Source organism: Somniosus microcephalus, chromosome 30 (genome assembly GCF_052327205.1).
Source record: "Somniosus microcephalus isolate GS21.2 chromosome 30, FLI_Smic_1.0, whole genome shotgun sequence".
Lineage (NCBI taxonomy): Eukaryota > Metazoa > Chordata > Chondrichthyes > Squaliformes > Somniosidae > Somniosus > Somniosus microcephalus.
In genome coordinates, this window is record NC_141016.1 from 40,123,726 (window position 1) to 40,151,275 (window position 27,550).

The 27,550-nt window shown below is 43.6% G+C and overlaps 1 protein-coding gene across 2 annotated transcripts in view; it reads left to right on the forward strand.

The window, feature by feature from the left end:
* The window catches only part of LOC147098161 (heparan sulfate glucosamine 3-O-sulfotransferase 1-like), a 96,978-nt gene that overhangs the window by 17,019 nt on the left and 52,409 nt on the right, over positions 1–27,550 (forward strand). The window contains exon 2 of one of the 2 annotated variants that reach the window (XM_085971357.1): positions 24,534–24,681. The exons of the other annotated variant lie outside the window; for it this stretch is intronic. The gene's annotated coding sequence lies outside the window, so the exon portion shown is untranslated. The remainder of the gene's footprint in view (positions 1–24,533; positions 24,682–27,550) is intronic. 2 annotated transcript variants of the gene reach the window in all.

Below are 27,550 nucleotides of genomic sequence, written 5' to 3' on the forward strand. Positions count from 1 at the left end.
GTCTATCTGTATATTTGGGGAATGGTCTTGCTTTATAATGGGGAAAAGGTCCTTATGTATAATGGGGAAATGGTCCCTCTGTACAATGGGGAAATGGTCCATTGTTTAATGGGGAAATGGTCTATCTGTATAATGGGGAAGTGGTCTCTCCGCATTATGTGAAAATGGTCCATCTGTATAATGGGGAAATGGTCTCTCTGTATAATGGGGAAATGGTCCATCTGTATAATGGGGAAATGGTCCATCTGTATAATGGGGAAATGGTCCATCTATATAATGGGAAAATGATCTATCTATTATGTGGAAATGGTCGCAGTGTATAATGGGGAAATGATCTATCTGTATAATCAGGAAATGGTCCATCTGTATAATCAGGAAATGGTCCATCTGTATAATGGGGCAATGGTCTATCTATATAATGGGGCAATGCTCTTTCTGTATAATAGGGAAATAGTCTATCTGTATAATGGGGAGATGGTGCCCCTGTATAATGGGGAAATGGTGCCCCTGTATAATGGGGAAATGGTGCCCCTGTATAATGGGGAAATGGTGCCCCTGTATAATGGGGAAATGGTGCCCCTGTATAATGGGGAAATGGTGCCCCTGTACAATGGGGAAATGGTGCATCTGCATAATGGGGAAATGGTGCATCTGTATAATTGGGAAATGGTCTATCTGTATAATGGGGAAATAGTCCATCTGTGTAATGAGGAAAAGGTCCATCTGTATAATGGGGAAATGGTCTCCCTGTATAATGGGGAAATGGTCTCTGTATAATGGGGAAATGGTCCATCTGTATAATTGGGAAATGGTCTATCTGTATGATGGCGAAATGGTCTACCTTAATAATGGGGAAAGGCACTTCCTGTATAAAGGGGAAATAGTCTATCTGCATAATGGGGAAATGGTCTATCTGTATAATGGGGAAATGGTCACTTTGTATAATGGGGAAATGGCCTATCTGTATAATGGGGAAATGGTCTATCTGTATAATGGAGAAATGGTCTATCTGCTTAATGGGGAAATTGACTCTGTATAATGGGGAAATGGTGCATCTGTATAATGGGGAAATGATCTAACTGTATAAAGGGGAAATGGTCTCTCTGTATAATGGGGGAAAAGTCTCTCTCTATAATGGGGAAATGGTCCATCTGTATAATGGAGAAATGGGCTATCTGCATAATAGGGAAATGCTCTCTCTGTATAATGGGGGAAAAGTCTCTCTCTATAATGGGGAAATGGTCCATCTGTATAATGGGGAAATGGTCTATCTGTATAATGGGGAAATGGTACATCTGTAAAAAGGGGAAATGGTCCATCTGTATAATGGGGTAATAGTCCATCTGTGTAATGAGGAAAAGGTCCATCTGTATAATGAAATGGTCCAACTGTATAATGTGGAAATGGTCTCCCTGTATAATGGGGAAATGGTCTCCCTGTATAACGGGGAAATGGTCCATCTGTATAATGGGGAAATTTTCTATCTGTATAATGTGGAAATATTCGCTGTGCATAATGGGGAAATGGTCTATCTTTATAATGGGGAAAGGCACTTCCTGTATAATGGGGAAATAGTCTATCTGCATAATGGGGAAATGGTCTATCTGTATAATGGGGAAATTGTCACTTTGCATAATGGGCAAATGGTCTACCTGTATAATAGGGAAATGGTCTCCCTGTATAATGTGGAAATGGTCGCTGTGTATAATGGGGAAATGGTCTTTCTGTAATGGGGAAATGGTCTAACTGCATAATGGGGAATTGGTCTACCTGTATAATGGGGAAATGGTCTCTCTGTATAATGTGGAAATTGATGCTTTGTATAATGGTGAAATGGTCTATCTGTATAATGGGGAAATAGTCGCTGTGTATAATGGGCAAATGGTCCATCTGTATAATGGGGAAATGGTCTCCCTGTATAATGGGGAAATGGTCTCTCTGTATAATGTGGAAATTGATGCTTTGTATAATGGTGAAATGGTCTATCTGTATAATGGGGAAATAGTCGCTGTGTATAATGGGCAAATGGTCCATCTGTATAATGGGCAAATGGTCCATCTGTATAATGGGGAAATGCTCTTCCTGTATAATGGGGAAATGGTCTATCTGTATAATGGGGAAATGGTCTATCTGTATAATGGGGTAATGGTCACCTTGTATAATGGGGAAATGGGATATCTGCATAATGGGGAAATGGTCTATCTGCATAATGGGGAAATGGATTCTATTATGGGGAAATGTTCTATCTGTATAATGGTGAAATGATCTAAGTGTATAATTGGGAAATGGACCATCTGTATAATGGGGAAATGGTCTAATTATAAAATGGGGAAATGGTCTCTGTGTAATTGGGAAATGGTCCATCTGTATATTTGGGAAATGGTGCATCTCTATAATGGGGAAGCAGTCTCGGTGTATAATGGGGAAATTGTCCCTCTGTATAATGGAGAAATGGTCTATCTGTATAATGGGGAAATTGACACTATCATGGGGAAATGTTCTATCTGTGTAATTGGGAAATGTTCCATCTGTATAATAGGGACATGGTCTCTCTGTATAATGGAAAATGTTTCATCTGTGTAATGGGGAAATGGGCTATCTATATAATGGGGAAATGGTCCATCTGTATAATGGGGAAATGGGCTATCTGCATAATAAGGAAATGCTCTCTGTATAATGGGAAAATGGTCTCTCTGTATAATGGGGAAATGGTCCTTCTGTATATTGGGGAAAAGTCTCTCTGTATAATGGGGAACTGGTCTATCTGTATAATGGGGATATGGTCTATCTGTATAATGGGGAAATAGTCCATCTGTATAATAGGGATATGGTCTATCTGTATAATGGGGAAATGGTCTATCTGCATAATGGTGAAATGGTCTCTATAATGGGGAAATGATCTTTCTGTATAATAGAGAAATGGTCTATCTGTGCAATGGGGAAATGGTCTATCTGTATAATAGGGAAATGGTCTATCTGCATAATGGGCAAATGGTCTCTCTGTATAATGTGGAAATGGTCTCTCTGTATAATGGGGAAATGATCTTTCTGTATAATGGGGAAATGGTCTCTCTGTATAATGGGGAAATGATCTATCTGTATAATAATAGGGAAATGGTCTATCTGCATAATGGAGAAATGGTCCATCTGTATAATGGGGAAATGGTCGCTGTGTATAATGGGGAAATGGTCGCTGTGTATAATGGGGAAATGGTCTTGCTGTATAATAGGGAAATGGTCTATATGTGTAATGGGGAAACGGTCTATTTGTATAATGGAGAAATGGTCTATCTGCATAATGGGGAAATGGTCTATCTGTATAATAGGGAAATGGTCACTTTGTATAATGGGGAAATGGTCCATCTGTATAATGGAGAAATGGTCTAACTAATGGGGGGGGAGGTTCGTAGAGAGCAAATAATAAAAATGACAACAGAGAAGTGTAGTGTCCGTGTGTAGGTAAAGACACTGAAGACAGGAGTTGGTTCATAGGTATTTACTAAGCAAGTCTGGGGGGGGGGGGGGGTTTCTAAAGGATATACACAATACACAGGCTTATATAGCCCAAGTGGCAATTACCGGCATTACGCACACCTGGGGCTCTTAAAGGCACATACACCACAATTCCTCCCCTTCTAGCTAACTAGTACATCATATTTTAAGTAATTATTAATTACATGTTATATGCAAAATAATATACATTGCTGTATTAATAAGTTAGTCTCTCAGGAGGCTTCCTGATGCGGTCCGGATAACGCCTCGGGGGTGTAGTAGTTTCTGGTGGTGTAGTAGGTTCTTCTGGCAAGGCTGATTCGGCTTGAAGGCCAGTGTCGGGTTCATTGGGCTCCAGTATCACCGGATCGGAGGTAGATATGGGTATCTCTACTTCATCGTTTGATGTATAGAGTGGTGGTGTAGGTTGTCCCTTTTCGGATGACTTGATGATTTGGTCAGCATGGCGCCTTATTATGCTGTCTCCGATGTCCACGGTATACATCAGTGGTCCTAATCATGTGCAGATAGTTCCAGGCTGCCATTTCTCGGTACGGTAGTCCCGGGCCAAAACCGGTTGGCCTATCTGGAAGGCCCTAGTTGGCCTTTCATTCATGCCCTGAAACTGCCGGTTCTCCACGTCCCTTCGGATGTTGGGCTTGACCAAATCCAGCCGGCATCTTGGGTTTCTATTGTAGAACATCATGGCGGGAGTTTGGTTAGTAACCATATGCATTGCATTCCTATATGCAAATAAGAAGTTATCCACCTTGTGCTGAAGTTTTATGTCTTCATTACCCATGGCCTTGATGGCCTTCTTGAAGGTCTGGACAAACCTTTCAGCCAATCCATTGGTGGCGGGATGGTATGGGGCGGACGTGTAGTGCTTTACCCCATTGTTCTTTAAGAACTTTCTGAATTCTTCGGACACAAATTGCGGTCCATTATCAGAACATATCTGCTCCGGCAGCCCATTCCTGGCAAATATGGTCCTTAACACTGTGATGGTTTTTTCCGTGGTGGTGGAGGACATCTTTATTACCTCCGGCCACTTGGCGTGTGCATCAACTGCGATTAAGAACATTGAGTCCATAAATGGACCAGCAAAGTCGATGTGCACCCTTTGCCAGGGAGATGAGGGCCACTCCCATGGATGTAGAGGGGCCTGTGGTGGAGCATTTTGGACCTTCTGGCATCCTAGGCAGCTCTTGGTCATGTCTTCGATGTCTCCATCGATTCCTGGCCACCATACAAACGCCCTAGCTAGGTCCTTCATTTTCACTCCACCCAGATGCCCCTCGTGAAGCTCCTTTAGCACTTTATCCTGGAGTTTGGGTGGAATCACCACTCTGGATCCACACATCAAGGTCCCTCGGCACACTGACAGCTGTTCTCTTCTTTGCGAGAATGCTGGCAACAGTCGTTCGCCATGTGCTGGCCATCCCTTCACTGTTAAATCGTAGACCCGTGAGAGAGTAGGGTCATTTCTTGTCTCCCTTTCAATGGCAGAATTTGTCACCGGTAGACATTCCACTATGGTAGAGTGGAATATCTCTACTGGGTCTACTGTAGGTGCCTCTTCTATCGTTGGCAACGGTAGGCGTGATAAACCGTCAGCATTCCCATGCTGTTTTGACCCTTTGTATTCAATGTTGTATTGGTGTGCCCCTAGAAAAAGGGACCACCTCTATAGTCTTTGTGCCGTCATAATGGGGACACCTTTTTTAGGGCTGAATATGGAGAATGAGGGGTTGATGATCAGTCAGCAAGGTAAATTTTTGTCCGTGTAGGTAATGGTTGAATTTCTTCACTCCCCATACCAGGCTGAGTGCTTCCCTGTCTATCTGGGCATAGTTACGCTCAGCTGAGTTCAACGAGCGTGATGCAAAAGCTATCGGCCGTTCCGAGCCATCAGGGAATCTATGGGACAATACCGCTCCTATGCCGTAAGGGGATGCATCGCACGCCAGTCTGATTGGTAGTGATGGGTTGTAATGAGCCAAAATTTTCTCGGATGTGATTAAGTCTTTACATTTATGGAAAGCATGTTTACAGTCTTCGTTCCATTTCCAAATCACTCCTGTCTGTAGAAGATCATTAAGAGGGTGTAGAATAGTTGATAAGTTCGGTAAAAATTTATGATAGTAATTTATTAATCCCAGGAATGACCTTAATTGTGAAACATTTTCAGGTGCTGGGGCTTTTATAACTGCTTCAATTTTTTCAGGTGACTTATGCAACCCTCCCTTATTAATTATGTGGCCACAATATGATATCTGATTTTGGAAACATTCGCACTTGGGGCGATTTGCTCGTAGGCCCCGTTCTTTCAGCCTAGTGAGCACCTGCTCCAAATTGGCAAGGTGCTCGTTGTCGTTTTCTCCTGTTATAAGGATGTCGTCTAGGTAGCATTGAGTCCCCGGAATCCCTTGCAGGACTTGCTCCATAGCTCTTTGTCAGATAGCTGGAGCTGATGCTAATCCAAAAACCAGTCGATTGTACTGGTACAGGCCTTTGTGTGTGTTTATTGTGAGATACTTTTTAGAGGTCTCCTCAACCTCCATCTGTAGATATGCCTGTGCCAAGTCAATTTTTGTGAAACGTTTCCCTCCGGATAGTGAGGCGAAAATATCTTCTATCCTCGGAAGAGGATACTGTACCGTGTGAAGGACCGGGTTTACAGTCACCTTAAAGTCCCCACAGATGCGAATTTTTTTCTGTTCCTCAGAGTTATTTTTCAATGTTTTTTTCATGACTGGAACGATGGGTGTTGCCCATTCGCTCCAATCTATTTTGGATAATACGCCTGCCTTTTCCAAATTCTTCAGCTCTGCCTCGACTGCCGGACGTATTGCGTATGGCACCGGTCTTGCCTTAAAAATTTTTGGAATTGCTGTATCTTCCACTTTTATTGAGGCGGTGATGCCTTTCAAGGTTCCTAGTTTCTCTTGAAACACTTCTTTGGCATTGGCCAAGATGTCTTTTAATCGTTCAGGTATGATGTCATCATTGTTTTTTTCCTTACTGGTCACCGTCAGTGCCTGAATGGAGTGCCAGTCTAAACGTATCTTCCTTATCCATTGACGTCCCAACAACGGTGGACCACCATCTTGTAGAATGTATAAATACAACTTTTGTATTTCTTTGCCGTTGTATACCACAGGCACCCTTATTTTTCCTTTGGGGTAGACTTTCTGCCCCGTATATGTTTTTAAGATAATGGATGTGTCTTTTAGAAGTATATGCGAAAATAGCCTCTCGTAATCTCGTCGATTTATTACGGTTAGAGCTGATCCTGTATCTAGCTCCATTTTAACTGGGGACCCTGCTATTGTGAGGGTAACCCAAATGGTTTGGTAATCCTCTTTGGCAAGTACATTATGTAATTTGAGACAGCTTAGTCTCTTGTTTCCGGAGTCGCTATCGCTATTCTGGTCTTCGGAGCTATTGTCCGTCATCATTTGTACCTTCCTGTACTTTTCTTTATTGATTTTTTGTTTTCTGTCAGTGGATTTATTTTGTCCAGATTGGCATACCCGTGCAATGTGTCCAATCTTACCACATTGCCTGCATGCTTTGCCCTTGAACCAGCAGTCCCTCTGGTTATGGGTGGATCTGCCGCAGCGATAACATCTTCCGAACTCCTGTGTCATTTTATGGGTGCCGAAGTCCTGTGTCTCTCGTTGTATCTCTGCAGCTCCTTTTGCTGCTGCTTCGTCCAATGTTAAATCTTTTTCAGACAGCAGTCTTTTTTGTGTTCCTTCACTTAAGAGACCGCAAACAAATTTGTCTCGAAGATAATCCGATAGTCCTGCTCCGAATTGGCAGTACTTTGATAGCTTTCTTAATTCGGTTAGGTAATCAGCGTTACTTTCATTCTTGTGTTGATTTCTCTTGAAGAACTTGAATCGTTCCGCTATCAGCAGCGGTGTTGGGTTTAAATGCTCCTGCAGGGTATCAACAATTTCTTTAAAAGTCTTGTCCTTTGGTTTGGCTGGAGTGATTAAATTTCGTAACAGCCCGTATGTCTTCGCGCCCATTAAGTTCAGAAGTACTGAAGCTTTTTTTTCATCTGTTATTCCATTTGCAGTGCAATAAACCTCTACTCTTTCCACGTATGTGGTCCAATCTTCTATTTCGCCATCAACAGCCTCAATATTACCAGATTTAGGCATTTCAGAAAAGATATGGCGCTTCCCGCGCTTTTTTTTTCTCTCTGTAGCAACGATATGGCGCTTCCCGCGCTTTCCCGCCGCTGCTACTGATAACAACGCTGTTTTACTGTGGTTTCCGTTTATTCACTGTTGGAGACTCGTTCCCGACGGAGGTCTAACGCTGACCTGCTTGCCGCGCCGGCCGTCTCTCGAGTGCACCCTCCCAGTCCGTTATTGCTTGCCTCCGATTTTGCTGCCTGTCTCAGCTGTAGAGCCTGCCGCTGGAGCTCCAGCCTGACGCCCAGGAAGGATTAGCGCAGTACCTGTCACCAGCTTGGCCAGCTGGTGAAACCACAGTTTCTCTTACTTCCTTGAGTCTTCTGGACGCTGGAGGAATCGATGTCCTTGAGGTGCTGCCGAATTGCAGGTAAGTCCGTTTCCACTTCGTCGCCACTGTAGTGTCCGTGTGTAGGTAAAGACACTGAAGACAGGAGTTGGTTCATAGGTATTTACTAAGCAGGGGTGGGGGGGGGGGTTTCTAAAGGATATACACAATACACAGGCTTATATAGCCCAAGTGGCAATTACCGGCATTACGCACACCTGGGGCTCTTAAAGGCACATACACCACAATTGCTCTTAAAGGCACATACACCACAAGAAGGTCATAGACTTAGGTAGCAGTGGGGAAATTAAAAACCACAGCGTGTCAGGAAGGGGCAGAAGGTATGGAGTAAAAGGTAAAGTAATAAAAAGGACAAAAGCAGGAACTAAGTGTCACAAAACATATTTGAAAGTTCTCTATCTGAATGCACGTAGCATTTGTAACAAAATAGACGAGTTAATGGCACAAATAACTACATATGGGTATGATCTTGTGGCCATTACAAAAACATGGCTGCAGGGTGACAATGCCTGGGAATTAAACATACCAGGTTATTTAACGATCAGGAAGGACAGGAAGGAAGGGGAGGTGGGGTGGCTATGTTAATAAAGGAAGGAATCACTCTAATACACAGAAATGATATTGGGTCAAAAGATCAGGATAATGAAACAGTTTGGGTGGAGGTAAGGAATAATAAGTGGAAAAAAACACTAGTGGGCATAGTGTATAGGCCTCCGAACAGTTGCAACTCTGTTGGACGGAGTATCAATCAGGAAATAGTTGAGGCTTGTAAAAAGGGAACATCTATAATTATGGGGGTTTTAACTATCGTATTAATTGGACAAATCAAATTGGGCAGGGCTGCCTTGAGGATGAGTTCATTGAGTGTATTAGGGATGGGTTTCTTGAGCAGTATGTAACTGAACCGACCAGGGGGCAAGCAACCTTAGATCTGGTCCTGTGTAATGAGACAGGATTAATTAAAAATGTCCTAGTAAAGGATCCCGTTGGAATGAGTGACCATAACATGGTTGAATTCCATATTCATTTAGAGGGTGAGAAGGTTGGATCTCAAACAAGCGTGCTAAGCTTGAATAAAGGAGACTATGAAGGTATGAGAGTGGAATTGATTAGAGTGGATTGGGAAAATAGATTAAAGGGTAAGATGATACATGATCAGTGGTGTACATTTAAGGAGTTATTTTACAACTTCCAAAAAATATATATTCCACTGAGAAGTAAAGGGTGTAAAAGAAAAGACAGCCATCCGTGGCTAAGTAAAGAAATTAAGGATAGTATTCGACTAAAAACAAGGGCATATAAGGTAGCCAAATCTAGTGGGAGGATAGAGGATTGGGAAGTCTTTAAAAGACAGCAAAAAATAACTAAAAGATTGATTAAGAAAGGGAAGATAGATTATGAAAGTAAATTAGCAAAAAATATAAAAACAGATAGTAAGAGTTTTTATAGTTATATAAAAAGAAAAAGGGTGGCTAAAGTAAATGTTGGTCCCTTAGAGGATGAGACCGGGAAATTAATGGTGGGAAATATGGAGATGGCAAAAACACTGAATGATTATTTTGTATCAGTCTTTACAGTAGAGGACACTAAGAATATCCCAACACTGGACAAACAGGGGGCTATTGGGGGGGGGGGGGAGCTAAACACGATCAAAATCACTAAGGAAGTGGTACTCGGTAAAATAATGGGACTCGAGGCGGATAAATCACCTGGACCTGATGGCTTACATCCTAGGGTCTTGAGGGAAGTGGCGGTCGGGATTGTGGATGCATTGGTAATAATTTTCCAAAATTCCCTTGTAGTGTATGTGCCTTTAAGAGCCCCATGTGTACTGTAATGCTGGTAATGGCCACTCGGGCTATATAAGCCTGTATATTGTGTTGTATCAGTTAGTTCCCCTCCAGACTTTGTTTAGTAAACACCTGTGAAACCAACTCCTGTCTTCAGTGTCTCTATCAACACACTGACACAACATCCCTGGACTCAGCAAAGGTCCCGGCAGACTGGAAAACTGCTAATGTAACATCCTTATTTAAAAAGGGCAGTAGACAGAAGGCTGGAAACTATAGACCGGTTAGCCTAACATCTGTGGTAGGTAAAATTTTGGTGTCCATTATTAAGGAGACAGTAACAGGACATTTGGATAATAATTTAATAGGACAAAGTCAGCATGGTTTTATGAAGGGGAAGTCATGTTTGACAAATTTGCTGGAGTTCTTTGAGGAAGTAACATATAGGGTGGATAAAGGGGAACCAGTGGACGTAATGTATTTAGACTTCCAAAAGGCATTTGACAAGGTGCCACACAAAAGATTATTGCTTAAGATAAAAAATCACGGGATTGGGGGTAATATTCTGGCATGGATAGAGGATTGGCTATCTAACAGAAGGCAGAGAGTTGGGATAAATGGTTCATTCTCAGACTGGCAATCAGTAACTAGTGGTGTTCCGCAGGGGTCAGTGCTGGGTCCCTAACTCTTTACAATCTATATTAATGATTTGGAGGAGGGGACCAAGTGTAACATATCAAAGTTTGCAGATGATACTAAGATGGGAGGGAATGTAGTGAGTGAGGAGGACATAAAAAACCTGCAAGGGGACATAGACAGGCTAAGTAAGTGGGCAGGGATTTGGCAGATGGAATACAATACTGGAAAGTGTGAGGTTATGCACTTTGGCAGGAAAAATTGTAGAGCAAGTTATTATCTTAATGGCAAGAAACTGGAAAGTACTGAAGTACACAGGGATCTGGGGGTCCTGGTGCACGAAACTCAAAAGGTTAGTATGCAGGTGCAGCAAGTGATTAAGAAGGCCAATGGAATGTTGGCTTTCATTGCTAGGGGGATAGAATATAAAAATTAGGGAGGTATTGCTTCAGTTGTACAAGGTATTGGTGAGACCGCACCTGGAATATTGCATACAGTTTTGGTGTCCATACTAAAGAAAAGACATACTTGCTCTCGAGTCAGTACAAAGAAGGTTCACTCGGTTAATCCTGGGGATGAGGGGATGGACATATGAGGAGAGGTTGAGTAGATTGGGACTCTACTCATTGGAGTTCAGAAGAATGAGAGGCGATCTTATTGAAACATATAAGATTGTGAAGGGGGTGGATGCAGGGAGGATGTTCCCGGTGATGGGTGAAACTAGAACTAGGGGGCATAGTCTTAGAATAAGGGGCTGCTCTTTCAAAACTGAGATGAGGAGGAACTACTTCACTCAGAGTGGTAGGTCCATGGAATATGCTGCCCCAAAAAGCTGTAGAAGCTACATCATTACATAAATTTAAAACCGAAATAGACAGTTTCCTAAAAGTGAAGGGAATTAAGGGTTACGGGAAGCGGGCAGGAATTTGGACATGAGTCTAGGTTCGGATCGGACATGGCCCTGTGGGTAGCGGAGCGGGCCCAGGGGCCGTGTAGCCTGATCCTGCTCCTATTTTGTGTATCTAATTTTGTTAGATTCAGGAGATGGTTCTGTGATAGTAGATTGGCAGTTAGGATCAGATCAGCCATGATCTTATTGAATGGCGGAGCAGGCTCGAGGGGCCGATTGGCCTACTCCTGCTCCTATTTCTTATGTTCTTATGTATAATGGGGAAATGGTCCATCAGTATAATGGGGAAAAGGTCCATTGCATAATGGGGAAATGGTCTATCTGCATAATGGGGAAATGGTCTATCTGCATAATGGGGAAATGTTCCATCTGTATAATGGGGAAATGGTCTATCTGTATAATGGGGAAATGGTCTATCTGCATAATGGGGAAATGGTCTCTCTGCATAATGGGGAAATGTTCCATCTGTATAATGGGGTAATGTTCCATCTGTATAATGGGGTAATGGTCCATCTCTGTAATGGGGAAATGGTTCATCTGTATAATGGGGAAATGGGCTATCTGCATAATGGGGAAATGGTCCATCTGTATAATGGGGAAATGGGCTATCTGCATAATAGGGAAATGCTCTATCTGCATAATAGGGAAATGCTCTATCTGTATAATGGGGAATTAGTCTCTGTATAATGGGGAAATGGGCTCTGTATATTGGGGGAAAAAGTCTCTGCATAATCAGGAAATGGTCTCTGTATAATGGGGAAAAGGTCTCTCTCTATACTGGGGAACTGGTCTATCTGTATAATGGAGACATTTTCCATCTGTATGATTGGGAATTGGCCCATCTGTATAATAGGTATATGATCTCTCTGTATAATGGGGAAATGGTCTCTGTATAATGGGGAAATGATCTTTCTGTATAATAGGGAAATGGTCTATCTGTGTAATGGGGAAATGGTTTATCTGTATAATGGGGAAATTGACACTGTATAATGGGGAACTGTTCTTTCTGTGTAATTGGGAAATGTTCATCTGTATAATCGGGACATGGTCTCTCTGTATAATGGGCAACTGGTGCAGCTGTATAATGGGGAAATGATCTAACTATATAAAGGGGAAATGGCCTATCTGTACAATCGGGACATGGTCTCTCTGTATAATGGGGAAATGGTCTCCCTGTATAATGGGGAAATGGTCACTTTGTATAATGGGGAAATGGTCTATCTGTATAATGGAGAAATGTTCTATCTGTATAATGGGGAAATGGTCTATCTGTGTAATTGGGAAATCTTCCATCTGTATAATGGGGACATGGTCTCTGTGTATAATGGGGAAATGTTTCATCTGTGTAATGGGGAAATGATCTAACTGTATAAGGGGAAATGGCCTATCTGTGTAATAGGGACATGGTCTCTCTGTATAACAGAGACATGGTCTCTCTGTATAATGGGGAAATGGTCCATCTGTATAATGGGGAAATGGGCTATCTGCATAATAGGGAAATGCTCTATCTGTATAATGGGGAAATGGTCTCTGTATAATGGGGAAATTATCTTTCTGTATAATAGGGAAATGGTCTATCTGTGTAATGGGGAAATGGTCTATCTGTATAACAGGGAAATGGTCTATCTGCATAATGGGGAAATGGTCCATCTGTAAAATGGGGAAATGTTCGCTGTGTATAATAGGGAAATGGTCTCTCTGTATAATGGGGAAATGGTCTCTCTCTATAATGGGGAAATGATCTTTCTGTATAATGGGGAAATGGTCTATCTGCATAATGGGGAAATGGTCCATCTATATAATGGGGAAATGGTCGCTGTGTATAATGGGGAAATGGTCTTTCTGTATAATAGGGAATGGGTCTATCTGTATAATGGAGAAATGGTTTATCTGCATAATGGGGAAATGGTCTATCTGTATAATGGGGAAATTGACCCTGTATAATGGGGAAATGGTCTTTCTGTATAATAGGGAATGGGTCTATCTGTATAATGTGGAAATGGTCTCTCTGTATAATGGGGAAATGGCACATCAGTATAATGGGGAAATGGTCTCCCTGTATAATGGGGAAATGGTCCATCTGTATAATGGGGAAATGGGCTATCTGCATAATAGGGAAATGCTCTATCTGTATAATGGGGAAATGGTCCATCTGTATAATTGGGAAATGGTCTGTGTATAATTGGGAAACAGTCTCAGTGTATAATGGGGAATGGTCTCTATATTGGGGACATGGTCCCTCTGCATATTGGGGAAATGGTCCCTCTGCATAATGGGGAAATGGCCTATCTGTATAATGGGGAAATGGTCCCTCTGTATAATGGGGAAATGGTCCATCAGTATAATGGGGAAGTGGTCTCTCCGCATAATGGGGTAATGGTCCATCTGTATAATGGGGAAATGGTCTCTCTGTATAATGGGGTAATGGTCTATCTGTAAAATTGATTAATGGTCTCTCTGTATAATGGGGAAATGGTCCATCTGTATAATGGGGAAATGGTCCATCTGTATAATTGGGAAATTATCTATCTGTATAATGGGGAAATGGTCCATCTGTATAATGGGGAAATGGTCAATCTGTATAATGGGGAACTGGTCTATCTGCATAATGGGGAATTTATCTATCTGTATAGTGGGGAAATGGTCTCTCTGTATAATGGGGAAATGATCATTGTGTATAATAGGGAAATGGTCTATCTGTGTAATGGGGAAATGGTTTATCTATAATCTGGAAATGGTCCATCTGTATAATGTGGAAATGCTCTATCTGTGTAATGAGGAAATGGTCTATCTGCATAATGGAGAAATGGTCTATCTGCATAATGGAGAAATGGTCTATCTGCATAATGGGGAAATGGTCCATCTGTATAATGGGAAAATGGTCTATCTATATAATGGGGAAATGGTCACTTTGTATAATGGGGAACTGTTGTATCTGTGTAATTAGGAAATGTTCATCTGTATAATTGGGACATGGTCTCTCTGTATAATGGGCTAATGGTGCAGCTGTATAATGGGGAAATGATCTAACTGTATAAAGGGGAAATGGCCTATGTGTATAATAGGGACACGGTCTCTCTGTATAATGGGGAAATGGTGCATCAGTATAATGGTGAAATGGTCTCCCTGTATAATGGGGTAATGGGCTATCTGTATAATGGGGAAATGTTCCATCTGTATAATGGGGAAATGGGCTATCTGCATATTAGGGAAATGGTCTCTCTGTATAATGGGGAAATGGTCTCTCTGTATAATGGGGAAATGGTCTCTCTGTATAATGGGGAAATGTTCCATCTGTATAATGGGGAAATGGTCTATCTGCATAATAGGGAAATGGTCTCTGTATAATGGGAATGGTCTCTCTCTATATTGGGGAAATTGTCCCTCTGTATAATGGGGAAAAGATCCATAGTACAATGGGGAAAGGTCCATTGTATAATGGGGAATTGGTCTCTCTGTATAATGGGGAAATGGTCCATCTGTATAATGTGGAAATGGTCCATCTGTATAATGGGGAAACTGTCTCTCTGTAAAATGGGGAAATGGTCTCTCTGTATAATGGGGAATTGGTCTCTCTCCCTAATGGGGAAATGGTCCATCTGTATAATGTGGAAATGTGCCATCTGTATAATGGGGAAATTGTCTCTCTGTATAATAGGGAAATGGTCTATCTGTGTAATGGGGAAATGGTCTATTTGTGTAATGGGGAAATGTTCTATCTGTATAATGAGGAAATGGTCCATCTGTATAATGGGGAAATGGTCCATCTGTATAATGTGGAAATGTGCCATCTGTATAATGGGGAAATTGTCTCTCTGTATAATGGGGAAATTGTCTATCTGTATATTGGGGAAATGGTCTACCTGTATTATGGGGAAATGGTCCATCTGTATAATGCGGAAATTGACTCTCTGTATAATGGGGAAATGGTCTATCTGTATAATGGGGAATTGGAGCATCTGTATAATGGGGAAATGTTCTAACTGTATAATGGGGAAATGGCCTATCTGTATAATGGGGAAATGGTCTATCTGCATAATGGGGAAATGGCCTATCTGTATGATGGGGAAACAGTTTCAGAGTGTAATGGGGAAATGGTCCCTCTGTATAATGGGGAAATGGTCCATCTGTATAATGGGGAAATGGTCCATCTGTATAATGTGGAAATGGTCTCCCTGTATAATGGGGAAATGGTCTCTCTGTATAATAGGGAAATGGTCTCTCTGTGTAATGGGGAAATGGTCTATCTGCATAATGGGAAAATTGACTGTATAATGGGGAAATGTTCTATCTGTATAATGGGAAAATGGTCCATCTGTATAATGGGGAAATGCTCTTTCTGTATAATAAGGAAATAGTCTATCTGCATAATGGGGAAATGGTCTATCTGTATAATGGGGAAATGGTCTATCTGTATAATGGGAAAATGGTCTCATTGTATAATGGGGAAAATGTCTCTCTGTATAATGGGGAAATGGTCCCTCTGTATAATGGGGAAATTGACTCTCTGTATAATGGGGAAATTTTCTATCTGTATAATGGGGAAATGTTCTAGCTGTATAATTGGGAAATGGTCTATCTGTATAATAGGGAACTGGTGCATCTGTATAATGGGGAAATGGTCTAGCTGCATAATGGGGAAATGGTCTATCTGCATAATGGGGAAATGGTCTATCTGCATAATGGGGAAATGGTCTATCTGTATAATGGGGAAATGGTCTCTCTGTATTAATGGGGAAATGGTCTCTGTATAATGGGGAAATGGTCTAGCTGCATAATGGGGAAATGGTCCATCTATATAATGGGGAAATGGTCTATCTGCATAATGGGGAAATGGTCTATCTGCATAATGGGGAAATGGTCTATCTGTATAATGGGGAAATGGTCTCTCTGTATTAATGGGGAAGTGGTCTATCTGTATAATGGGGAAAAGGTCCATCTGTATAATGGGGAGAAGATCTCTCTGTATAATGGGGAAAATGTCCATCTGTATAATGGGGAAATGGTCCATCTGTGTAATGGTCTCTCTCTATAATGGGGAAATGGTCTATCTGTATAATGGGGAAATGGTCTATCTGTATAATGGGGAAATGGTCTCTGTATAATGGGGAAATAGTCCCTCTGTATAATGGGGAAATGGTCTGTCTGTATAATGGGGAAATGGTCTACCTGTATAATCGGGAAATGGTCCCTCTGTATAATGGGGCAATGGTCTATCTGTATAATGGGGAAATGGTCTAAATGAATTCTACATAATGGACGTATATTCTTTTAAAATACCTACTGAAATCTACAAGAAATACTTTGTTTATTTACTGAACAAACTTAGGACAATCTAACTTTAAATAAAATAGGTGTCTGCGTCTGGAAGTTTAACGTGCCATAAGTAAGACTGCCTATTTCCACCTCCATAACATTGCCTGTCTCAGCCCCTGCCTCAGTTCATCAGCTGCTGAAACCCTCATCCATGCCTTTAATGGCCCATAAATTCGGGTCGGGGGCTTCCCACGGGTGCACTTACCTTGCGCGCCAGCAGTTGAGCTGTAGGGCCCCATGGAATTCCGATCTGGGGCCTGGCCCAGCTGCCGGCGCGCAGTGCTTGCGTATCCCAGGGGCGCAGTTAGTTCGATGCGTCCCCTGGGATCACGTGGGCCATGGGCAGACAACCGGAGGAGGGAAAAGCCCATTCATAAGTCTTGACAGGAAGAGCTGTCAAGACTTATAAATACTACGGCCCCAAAATAGCAGTAAATCGTCAAATAAATTTTTTTTTAAATCACATTTTTTAAATAAACTATAAATTACATTAAATAACTATTTTAAACAATTTAAATTTTTGAAAGAAATAGTTTTATTTCCTAATGGGGCTAAAAATAAACTTACCTTGCTTTAAAGTATTTAAAAATAATAAACCTGTGGGGAAAAATGTTTTAATTTTAATTAATTGACCACTTACCTTGTAAAAAGCAGGCCTTGCACCTGCTTTTTAAATTTCTAAATCCTGCAGACTTTTTTTTTACAGGTTTTTCCGTGAGAGTAAGTTCAAAGTGCACGCGCAGACTCCCCTGCGCACGTATTCGACCTCTGAACCCCTTCGTTCAGATGAACGGAAGTGCCGGTTTCCCGCGCATGCGCAGTGCATGCACAAAACCGGCACTTCCATCGGGCTTACGGGTGAGTACCCAGCGCGTACTCACCCGTGGAGACCCGAATTTCTGGGCCATTACCTCTAGACTTGACTATTCCAACGCACTCCTGGCTGGCCTCCCACATTCTCCACATCTCTCTACTCCTTTAAGACGCTCTTTAAAACCTACCTCTCTGACCAAGCGTTTGGTCACCTGTCCTGATTTCTCCTTATGTGGCTCAGTGTCAATTTTTTTGTCTTTTAATACTCATGTGAAGCACCTTGGGACGTTTTACTACGTTAAAGGCACTATATAAATGCAGGTTGCTGTTGGTTCAACTTTCTGCTGTCGCTGAGCTGTCGAAGGCTCCACGTGACATGAGCCGACATCTGACACAGGTACGATGGGCTGAATGGCCTCCTTCTGTGCTATGTCATTCTATGATCAAGGTGCCTGCTGTCGGTGTGTGAGTTGAGGCTACAAAGTATGTTGCGGTATTCGTGATATTTTGAAATTTGATGGCGTGGGTTGGAAAATTCGCCAATTCATCAACATACAGTTTGACAAATACACTGACAGACAGGAATTGCAATCGGGCCTTAAGCAAAGAATTATTCTACAATAATTAAACTCTGCTGGCACGATAGTGAGATTTGAACATTGACAGATCAGCAAAAGCTCCAGTCGAAGAATTGACAGATCCCAGTGTCCACGGGGGAATGTTATTTCATGGCTTTCTGAAGTTTGCATAACTGCGTTCTGTCTACAGCATCACAAACATTCCAGACTCAAAGATCAAAAGCTCAGCCAACAGGTCCAAATGTTTTCGAGACTGTTCCGTGTAAAAATCCCAAAGCACAGGAGGTTCTGCAGGATGTCGTTAGTTATTTTTGTAGATGGGGAAATCAGTGACTTTGGGAATTGTAGGCAGAACTCATTAATTGGAAGTTTTGGAGCTCTTTGTTTTCAAGCCTCAAACGACAGATCAGTGTTTAAGGTGGACGAATTGTCACGATTATGTTGAGGTTTACGATTTCATGGAACCACACAGCACAGAAGGAGGCCATTTGGCCCATCGTGCTTGTGCAGGTTTACCTGGACTCTTTCTGTTGTGTGGGGGCGTTCATTCTGCACTTCTTTAAAAGTTGTAACAATGAAGTTCATAGCAGGTACTGGGGCAGCCAGAATGGGTGAGATTGGGCAGGGTCTGTGTCCTAGCAGGGATGGTGCTCAGGGGATCAAGGGCATCATAAGATAAACATTTAGAGTCATTTCATTTGGGGAATAACATCCCTATCATGTTCCTCCACAGAAAAGATAGCTGGATGGGTTTTCAAAGACTTTGATTCAGTTCTGGGCCTCTGCTAGCATTCCTAAACCACTTAAACCTGCTGTCATAAAGCCTAAAGAACCTCGTAGCCTTAAACTATTTGGTTGTGTCGACAAGGTTTGCAGCGCACCTTCAAAGATACCACCAAAAAATCTAAATCGCCAAATTACCTCTTCATTATCGGGGTAAATTCAGAAAGCCCACTCTCCCAGCTGTGCTCAAAGGAGAATTGGTGCAACAGTGTTGTAGCCCTATCTCAAATCCACAGTCCTTTGGATTGCGGTACCCTTTGGACATGCAGGTCACTGAATGTACCCTTACATTGAAGAAGAGGATGAACAACCTGTCAGCAGATTGAAAAATATAGTTCTATTGGCTTGGATGTTGTGGAGATGAGATAAGCCATGGTTAGGTGAGATTATTGACCATTTACTGATAGTATCCAGCCAGTATGAAGCTATTACCCACACGGTTTACCAAGTCCTGGGATGCATCTTAAAATCAAAACAGGTGATTTAGTCACTATAGCTAAAATTATGAAAGGATGGGTGAGGGTAATTGAAGTGTCTCAAACGCGGGGCCATTGATACAAGATTCAAGAGCTTTAGAACAGAGGGCAGGAGAAATGTCTTTAGATATAGATTTGTGAGGCTGGGGAGTTCAGTCCCAGGGTTAGAGGTTGTGGCAGAAATTATGTTAAAAGCTTAAAAACAAAAAGGGGGCAAGCACTTTGCTGGGAGTGTACTATAGGCCTCCAAACAGTCAGGGGGAGATAGAGGAACAGATATGTAGGCAAATCTCAGAGAAATGTGCAAATAATAGGGTAATAATAATGGGGGATTTCAACTTCCCCAATATTAACTGGGATAGTCAGAGTGTGAAAGGCTCAGAGGGTGTAGAATTCTTAAAGTGCATCCAGGAGAGCTTTTTGAGCCAGCATGTAGAAAGTCCTACAAGAGAGGGGGCGGTACTGGACCTAATTCTAGGGAATGTGGCCGGCCAAGTGGAAAAAGTGCTAGTAGGTGAGCACTTTGGTGATAGTGACCATAATATGGTAAGATTTAAGGTGGTCATGAAAAAGGACAGGGATGGGCCGGAAATAAAGGTTCTAAATTGGGGGAAGGCCGATTTTAATAGGATAAGGCAGGATCTGGCCAAAATGGACTGGGATCAGCTACTTGTAGGAAAATCCGCATCGGAGCAATGGGAGGCTTTCAGAAGGGAGATTGAGATCATACAATGGCAACATGTTCCCGTAAAGGTCAAGAGTGGTTCCAAAAACCACAGGGAACCGTGGATGTCAGGGGATATACGAGAATGGATTAGCAAAAAAAGGAGGGCTTTTGGTAGATACAAAAGGCTAAAGACGGAGGAAGCCCTAGAGGAGTACAAAAAGTGCAGGGGGATACTTAAAAAAGAAATTAGGAGATCAAGGAGGGGCCATGAAATAACACTGGCGAGCAAAATAAAGGAAAATCCGAAGATGTTTTATAAGTATATTAAGGGTAAGAGGATAACTAGGGAAAAAATAGGGCCCATTAGGGACAAAAGTGGCAATCTGTGTGTGGAGCCGGAAGATGTAGGAGGGGTTCTAAATGAATTTTTTGCATCTGTTTTCACTATGGAGAAGGACGATGTAGACATAGAAATAGGGCGGGGGGACTGTGATATGCTCGAACATATTAACATCGAGAGGGAGGAGGTATTGGCGGTTTTAGCTGGCCTAAAAATGGATAAATCCCCAGGCCTGGATGAAATGTATCCCAGGCTGCTGTGTGAGGCAAAGGAGGAGATTGCGGGGGCTCTAACACATATATTCAGGACCTCTCTGGCCACAGGGGATGTGCCAGAGGACTGGAGAACCGCTAATGTAGTACCATTATTCAAGAAGGGTAGTAGGGAAAAACCGGGGAACTACAGGCCAGTGAGCCTAACATCAGTGGTAGGAAAATTATTGGAAAAAATCCTGAGGGACAAAATTTGTCTCCACTTGGAGAGGCAAGGATTAATCAGGGATAGTCAACATGGCTTTGTCAAGGGAAGATCATGTCTGACTAATTTGATTGAATTTTTTGAGGGGGTGACTAGGTGTGTGGATGAGGGTAACGCAGTGGATGTGGTATACATGGATTTCAGTAAGGCCTTCGATAAAGTCCCGCACAGGAGACTGGTCAAGAAGGTAAGAGCCCATGGAATCCAGGGTGCCTTGGCACATTGGATACAAAACTGGCTTAGTGGCAGAAGGCAGAGGGTGATGGTCGAAGGTTGTTTTTGTGACTGGAAGCCTGTGGCCAGTGGGGTACCACAGGGATCGGTGCTGGGTCCCTTGCTGTTTGTGGTCTACATTAATGACTTGGATATGAATGTAAAAGGTATGATCAGTAAGTTCGCGGATGATACAAAAATTGGTAGGGTGGTAAATAGCGAGGAGGGTAGCCTCAGTCTGCAGGACGATATAGATGGGTTGGTCAGATGGGCAGAACAGTGGCAAATGGAATTTAACCCAGAAAAGTGCGAGGTGATGCACTTTGGGGGGACTAACAAGGCAAGGGAATACACAATGAATGGAAAGATCCTAGGCAAGACGGAGGGTCAGAGGGATCTGGGTGTGCAAGTACACAGATCCCTGAAGGCGGCGGAACAGGTGGATAAGGTGGTAAAAAAGGCATATGGGATACTTGCCTTCATTAGCCGAGGCATTGAATATAAGAGCAAGGAGGTTATGATGGAGCTGTATAAAACACTGGTTAGGCCACAGCTGGAATACTGTGTGCAGTCCTGGTCGCCACACTACAGGAAGGATGTGATCGCGTTAGAGAGGGTGCAGAGGAGGTTCACCAGGATGTTACCAGGGCTGGAGCGCTTCAGCTATGAAGAGAGACTGGGCAGATTGGGTTTGTTTTCCTTGGAGCAGAGGAGGCTGAGGGGGGACATGATTGAGGTGTACAAAATTATGAGGGGCATAGATAGGATGGATGCTGAGGAGCTTTTTCCCTTAGTAGAGGGGTCAATAACTAGGGGGCATAGATTCAAGGTAAAGGGCGGGAGGTTTAGAGGGGATTTGAGAGAGAACTTTTTCACCCAGAGGGTGGTTGGAGTCTGGAACTCACTGCCTGAAAGGGTTGTGGAGGCAGAAACCCTCACAACATTTAAGAAGCATTTGGATGAGCACTTGAAATGCCATAGCATACAAGGCTACGGGCCAAATGCTGGAATATGGGATTAGATTAGACAGGGCTTGATGGCCGGCGCGGACACGATGGGCCGAAGGGCCTCTATCCGTGCTGTATTACTCTATGACTCTATTCAAGATTAGATTGGAGAGGTGGAGGAAGATAAAGGGATATGGAAACAGAGTAGGTAAATGTGATTCGAATTGTTTGCTCGTGTAGAGGGTAAATGCCGTCATGGACTGGTTGAGCCAAAGGGCCTGTTTTGGTGATGTAACTGTGTATGCCTATCTGTATTTCCTTGGTGAGGCTTCATTTGGCATACCGCATACCCGAAAATCTACAGGGTCTGATCCTGCGAGGAGTCCTGAAGGCGAGACTTCCACCCATCGATGCTTTCCAGGGTTGTAAAACACAGAGTCAGCTCATTCAAATCTCAATTGGGGCTACCCTGTAACATGGGAGTAGGATGCTGGGGAGGAGGGAGGTGGAAAGTTGAGAAGCAGCCTTTGAAATGCAGCATTTACTGGAGATCCGAGTTGAGATGGAGATCGAGACTGGGGGAGCAGCAGGTAAGCACTGAAACAAACTGCTATCAAGAGTGCAGTGAATGTTGGCTTGTGTTCCCACTTACCCCACTATTCAAAAAAGGTGGTAGAGAGAAAACGGGGAATTACAGACATCGGTAGTGGGGAAAATGTTAGAGTCCATTATAAAAGTTGTAATAGCAGAGCACTTGGAAAACAGTGACAGGATCGGACAAAGTCAACATGGATTTACAAAAGGTAAATCATGCTTGACTAATCTACTGAAATTTTTTGAGGATGTAACTAGTAAAATAGATAAGGGAGAACCAGTGGGTGTGGTGTATTTGGACTTTCAAAAGGCTTTCGATAAGGTCCCGCATGAGAGATTAGCGTGTAAAGTTAAGGCACATGAGATTGTGGGCAAGGTATTGACTTGGATAGAGAACTGGTTGGCAGACAGAAAGCAAAGAGTTGGAATAAACAGGTCGTTTTCAGAGTGGCAGGCAGTGAGTAGTGGGGTACCACGGCGATCGGTCCTTGGACCCCAGCTATTCACAATATATATTAATGATCTAGACAAGGGAACCAGATGTAATATCTCCAAATTTGCAGACGACACAAAGCTGGGTGGGCGTGTGTGCTGTGAGGAGGATGCCGAGAAACTACAGGATGATTTGTACAGGTTGGGTGATTGGGCAGAAGCATGACAGATGCAATATAACGTGGATAAATGTGAGGTTATCCACTTTGGTGTCAAAAACAGGAAGGCAGATTATTATCTGATTGGCAATAGATTGGGAGGAGGGGAAGTGCAACGAGACCTGGGTGTCCTTGTGCACCAGTCGCTGAAGGTAAGCATGCAGGTGCAGCAGGCGGTTAAGAAGGCAAATGGTATGTTGGCCTTTGTAGCAAGAGGGTTTGAGTACAGGAACAAGGATGTCTTGCTGCAGTTGTACAGGGCCTTGGTGAGACCACATCTTGAGCATTGTGTGCAGTTTTGATCGCCTTATCTGAGGAAGGATGTTCTTGCCATGGAAGGAGTTCAAAGAAGATTCACCAGGCTGATACCTGGGATGGCAGGAATAACGTATGAGCAGAGATTGGGTCGATTGGGCTTGTACTCGCTGGAGTTTAGAAGAATGAGAGGGGATCTAATTGAAACTTATAAAATTCTGGCAGGACTGGACAGGCTAGATGCAGGGAGGATGTTCTCGATGGTCGGGGAATCCAGAACCAGGGTCACAGTCTAAGGATAAGGGGTAGGCCTTTTAGGACAGAAATGAGGAGGAATTTCTTCACCCAGCGAGTGGTGAACCTGTGGAATTCTCTACCACAGAAGGCAGTAGAGGCCAATTCATTAAATATATTCAAGAAGGAGTTGGATATATTTCTTAAGGCTAAAGGGATCAAGGGGTATGGGGAGAAAGCAGGGACCGGGTACTGAACTTGGACGATCAGCCATGATCGCATTGAATGGCAGAGCAGGCTCAAGGGGCCGAATGGCCTACTCCTATCTTCTATGTTTCTGTGACCCAATGTTGGAAGCAGCCCACTGAATGAAGCCAGATCACAAAATTTCAACAGGGACTAGGGACAGGGTCACTGGCAAGGCTTGGAAGCTAAGCAGAGCCAGGCCTGGTTAGTACCTGGAGGGGTGACCATCAGGGAAGACCAGGTGCAGAAGGTCACGGAAGGAGCCCCGAGGAGGGGCGGTTGGTGAGAAGGTCACGGAAGGAGCCCCGGGAGGGGCGGCTGGTGAGCAGGCCCGGGCGTTGGGCTGAAGATTGTCGGACAGGAGGAATGGTGGAAATGGAATGGTGGCACGCACAGACGCAGCGGCTTTGCTTCTCCCAGGACGGTGCTATTTACGTTTAATGTTAATGTTATTTGTACTGGACTCGTGGGAGCTTTCAAGATCACATTTCGTTGTTCATGTACTTGTGCATTGTAGAATGACAATAAAGTTGAATTATTATTCAAATCCTTCTAGGTGAAATGTAGCGAAGGACTGCTGGGTATCTGAAGTGTTTTACAATCTATGTGGACAGAGGAGGCAGGGGCATTGCGACCACCTCCCTCACCCCAGGACAGCAGATCAGTGCAAGAAAAAGCTGAATGACCTGACAAGGACAGACAAAGTAAGATAAGTGTCCAAGTCTCTTTTCTCTCTGTGCACCAATGTACTATTATTACTTGAAACATGTCCACCTTCACATTGTACATTAATGGTGGCTCCCTATTTTTTTTGGCATCTTCCCTCAACATGACCTGCTGGGAGACATCCTTCACATTCTAGCCTTCATTTGATGCTATTAATATTGTTCCAGGAGAGAGAGGCACACAATGCCCAGAAAAGGCAGCCCACCGCTGAGGAAATGGTGGCCCACCTCTTGACTGCAGCAGTTCAAGAAGGTGGTCCACCACCAGGTTCTCGGGGGTGACTAGGGATGGGCAATAAATGCTGGCCTTGCCAGCAATGTCCACATCCTGAGAATGAAAAATAAATCCCAGATGAATGTGAGCTGATCCAGTTTGAGGAGCAGGCTGTAGATCTGTTTAGAAGTCACAGGTCTTGCCTAGAGCTGGCAAGATCAGTGGGATTGTGCGGGCTGCAGTTTAATGGGTGCAGACCTAGGCATTCATCATTCATCACAGTCATCCTTGTAAAGCAACATGCCACCACAACAATCCTCGCCTGTCACTGTCTCCTCGACCTCTAGTTCTGCGTACTCAATGAGGGGGAACAAATGAACTGGAGGAAGCTGGTGAGGTAGGAAGTAATTGCTTGTTCATAGATTATGATAAGGATGATGAGAACCAGCATACCCAAGAGTCCCTGGATTAAGATCCTGTCCCATGTTCCTTTGCCCCAACCCCCTTGATAATGCCCTCACATCACTTGCTTTCTCATTCCCACACACCAGTTCAGATACTTTCACCTGAGGAGAAGTAGATTGTGTAAATAAGGAAATAGCACCGAGTGATTGAACAAAGTATGAGGGAGCAGGGAACGGGTAAGCACATTTCAGCTACCCAACGGAGATGGCTGCCATTGCCTCGGGAGTCATGGACTCAGATCTCATGGGTCCTTGCCTGATAATGTTAGAGGTCATTGAGGTCAGTCTCCCATGATGTGCAACAGATGTGATGTCGGAGTCTGCGGTCCTGATGTCGGAGTCTGCGGTCCTGATGTCGGAGTCTGCGGTCCTGATGTCGGAGTCTGCGGTCCTGATGTCGGAGTCTGCGGTCCTGATGTCGGAGTCTGCGGTCCTGATGTCGGAGTCTGCGGTCCTGATGTCGGAGTCTGCGGTCCTGATGTCGGAGTCTGCGGTCCTGATGTCGGAGTCTGCGGTCCTGATGTCGGAGTCTGCGGTCCTGATGTCGGAGTCTGCGGTCCTGATGTCGGCGGCTACATCAGGGCAGTTGTTTCCTCGTTGCAGGGATGAATATACCATGTGGCAGCTTCATTGGAATCTGCGATAGTTCCCAGGACCTGTCCGTGACGACACCTCCTTGAAAACACAGACTGCAGGCCTGGATGGAGGTTGAACATAACCCTCCATTCCAGCTTTCAGACATGGTGAGGTTGGGGCGGGGGGTGCGGGCGGCATACTGTCTGCTGTCTCTCGGAATCTGATACCATCCAGTTGATCTACCGGGCCCAGCAGAATGGCAATGGCTGGAGTTGAACTGATGAAGTTGCAGTCTTTCAGGATAGCAGCGCATGACAAGCCTGTCCCGTCAGAGCTCCAACAAAGTGGCTTGTAGGAGTCGAGACCAGGCAGTCCAGACAAGATACTCAAGAGATGCAGCCTGCAGCGGCTCCTTGTCCAGGGCCAAGCTGTCATGAGAGGAGGACCACCTCATACCACAAGAGCAGCCAACCATCTCCCACGATACTGGCCCTCAGGTTGCACATAAGTGAAGGACAATGGGGTGAAAGAAAAGCGGGGTGAGACCCCCCAGGAGAAACCGTGTGAAGGAGTGGATTGTCTCGTGTTCACGTGCAAGATTATTGTAACGGAAAGAAAGATGCACTTGTTTGGCCTTCTCTGGATTTGTGTGTATAACAAGAATAGAGGTTATAAAATTCAGTGTGACTTTTTTGTTTTATCCTATTATAGACAAAGGTGCTCAGTGCATTCTATGATGCTGACTTATTAACACAAACATTGCTGGAAAAATGAAAATTCTAAGTGCGAGCGCAAAGGTCTGCATTCGCATAAGTGACAGAGACAAACATCCCAGTCTGTAGATAATTGTGGCCGTGTTGGCTCAACTGAGAAATCATTGGGGCGTTGAGGTGTTTCTGTCAATGTTTGTGTAGGCACATGTTTCTGGGATTGGAATCGAGACTCCTGGTGATATCAGTGAAAGTGGCTGGTTTCGGAGCTCCGCTGGACATCAAGGGCAAGGTTGTAAAAATTACTGGAGGAATCTTCTGAACTTTGAAGCGATGCGCATTATCCAGAGAGTAAGATTAAAGCCAGCCTCCGCTGAATGTCAAAGCTGCACAGTGTAATGAACAGGTTGATGGGATTGTGTGAATAGGTTCCTCATAAAATCCTGACCTATATTTGGACCAGGAACTGCGGTGTGTTCCTCGGATTTGCCAGTGTATCTCACAAGTGCCAGGCTCATGTACAGATTACAATTAATGAGTATCATTTTGGATTACATTTGACACACATGCCTCTTGAAGTTTCTCTTTTGTAGATTAATACCTGACAGGTTAAACTCAGGGGCAGAATGAAAAGTGTGAAGTATAAAAAGGGAGATGATGGGAATTATTTCAGACCCAGCCTAAAGTCAACATATGGAACGGACTCTGAAAGTCTGTTACTGAAAGAAATAAACTTTGATAGTTCGGTTGCAGCAAAATAACTTCAGATCGGCTGAATCATAATCCTTCTCTAAAAATGCCCTTCAGACAGGAATGCCGACCACGCTTTGGGCCCTCTCTTTTCATTTGTAAATGGTTCGAATTACTTGTAAGTGACTGAGCGG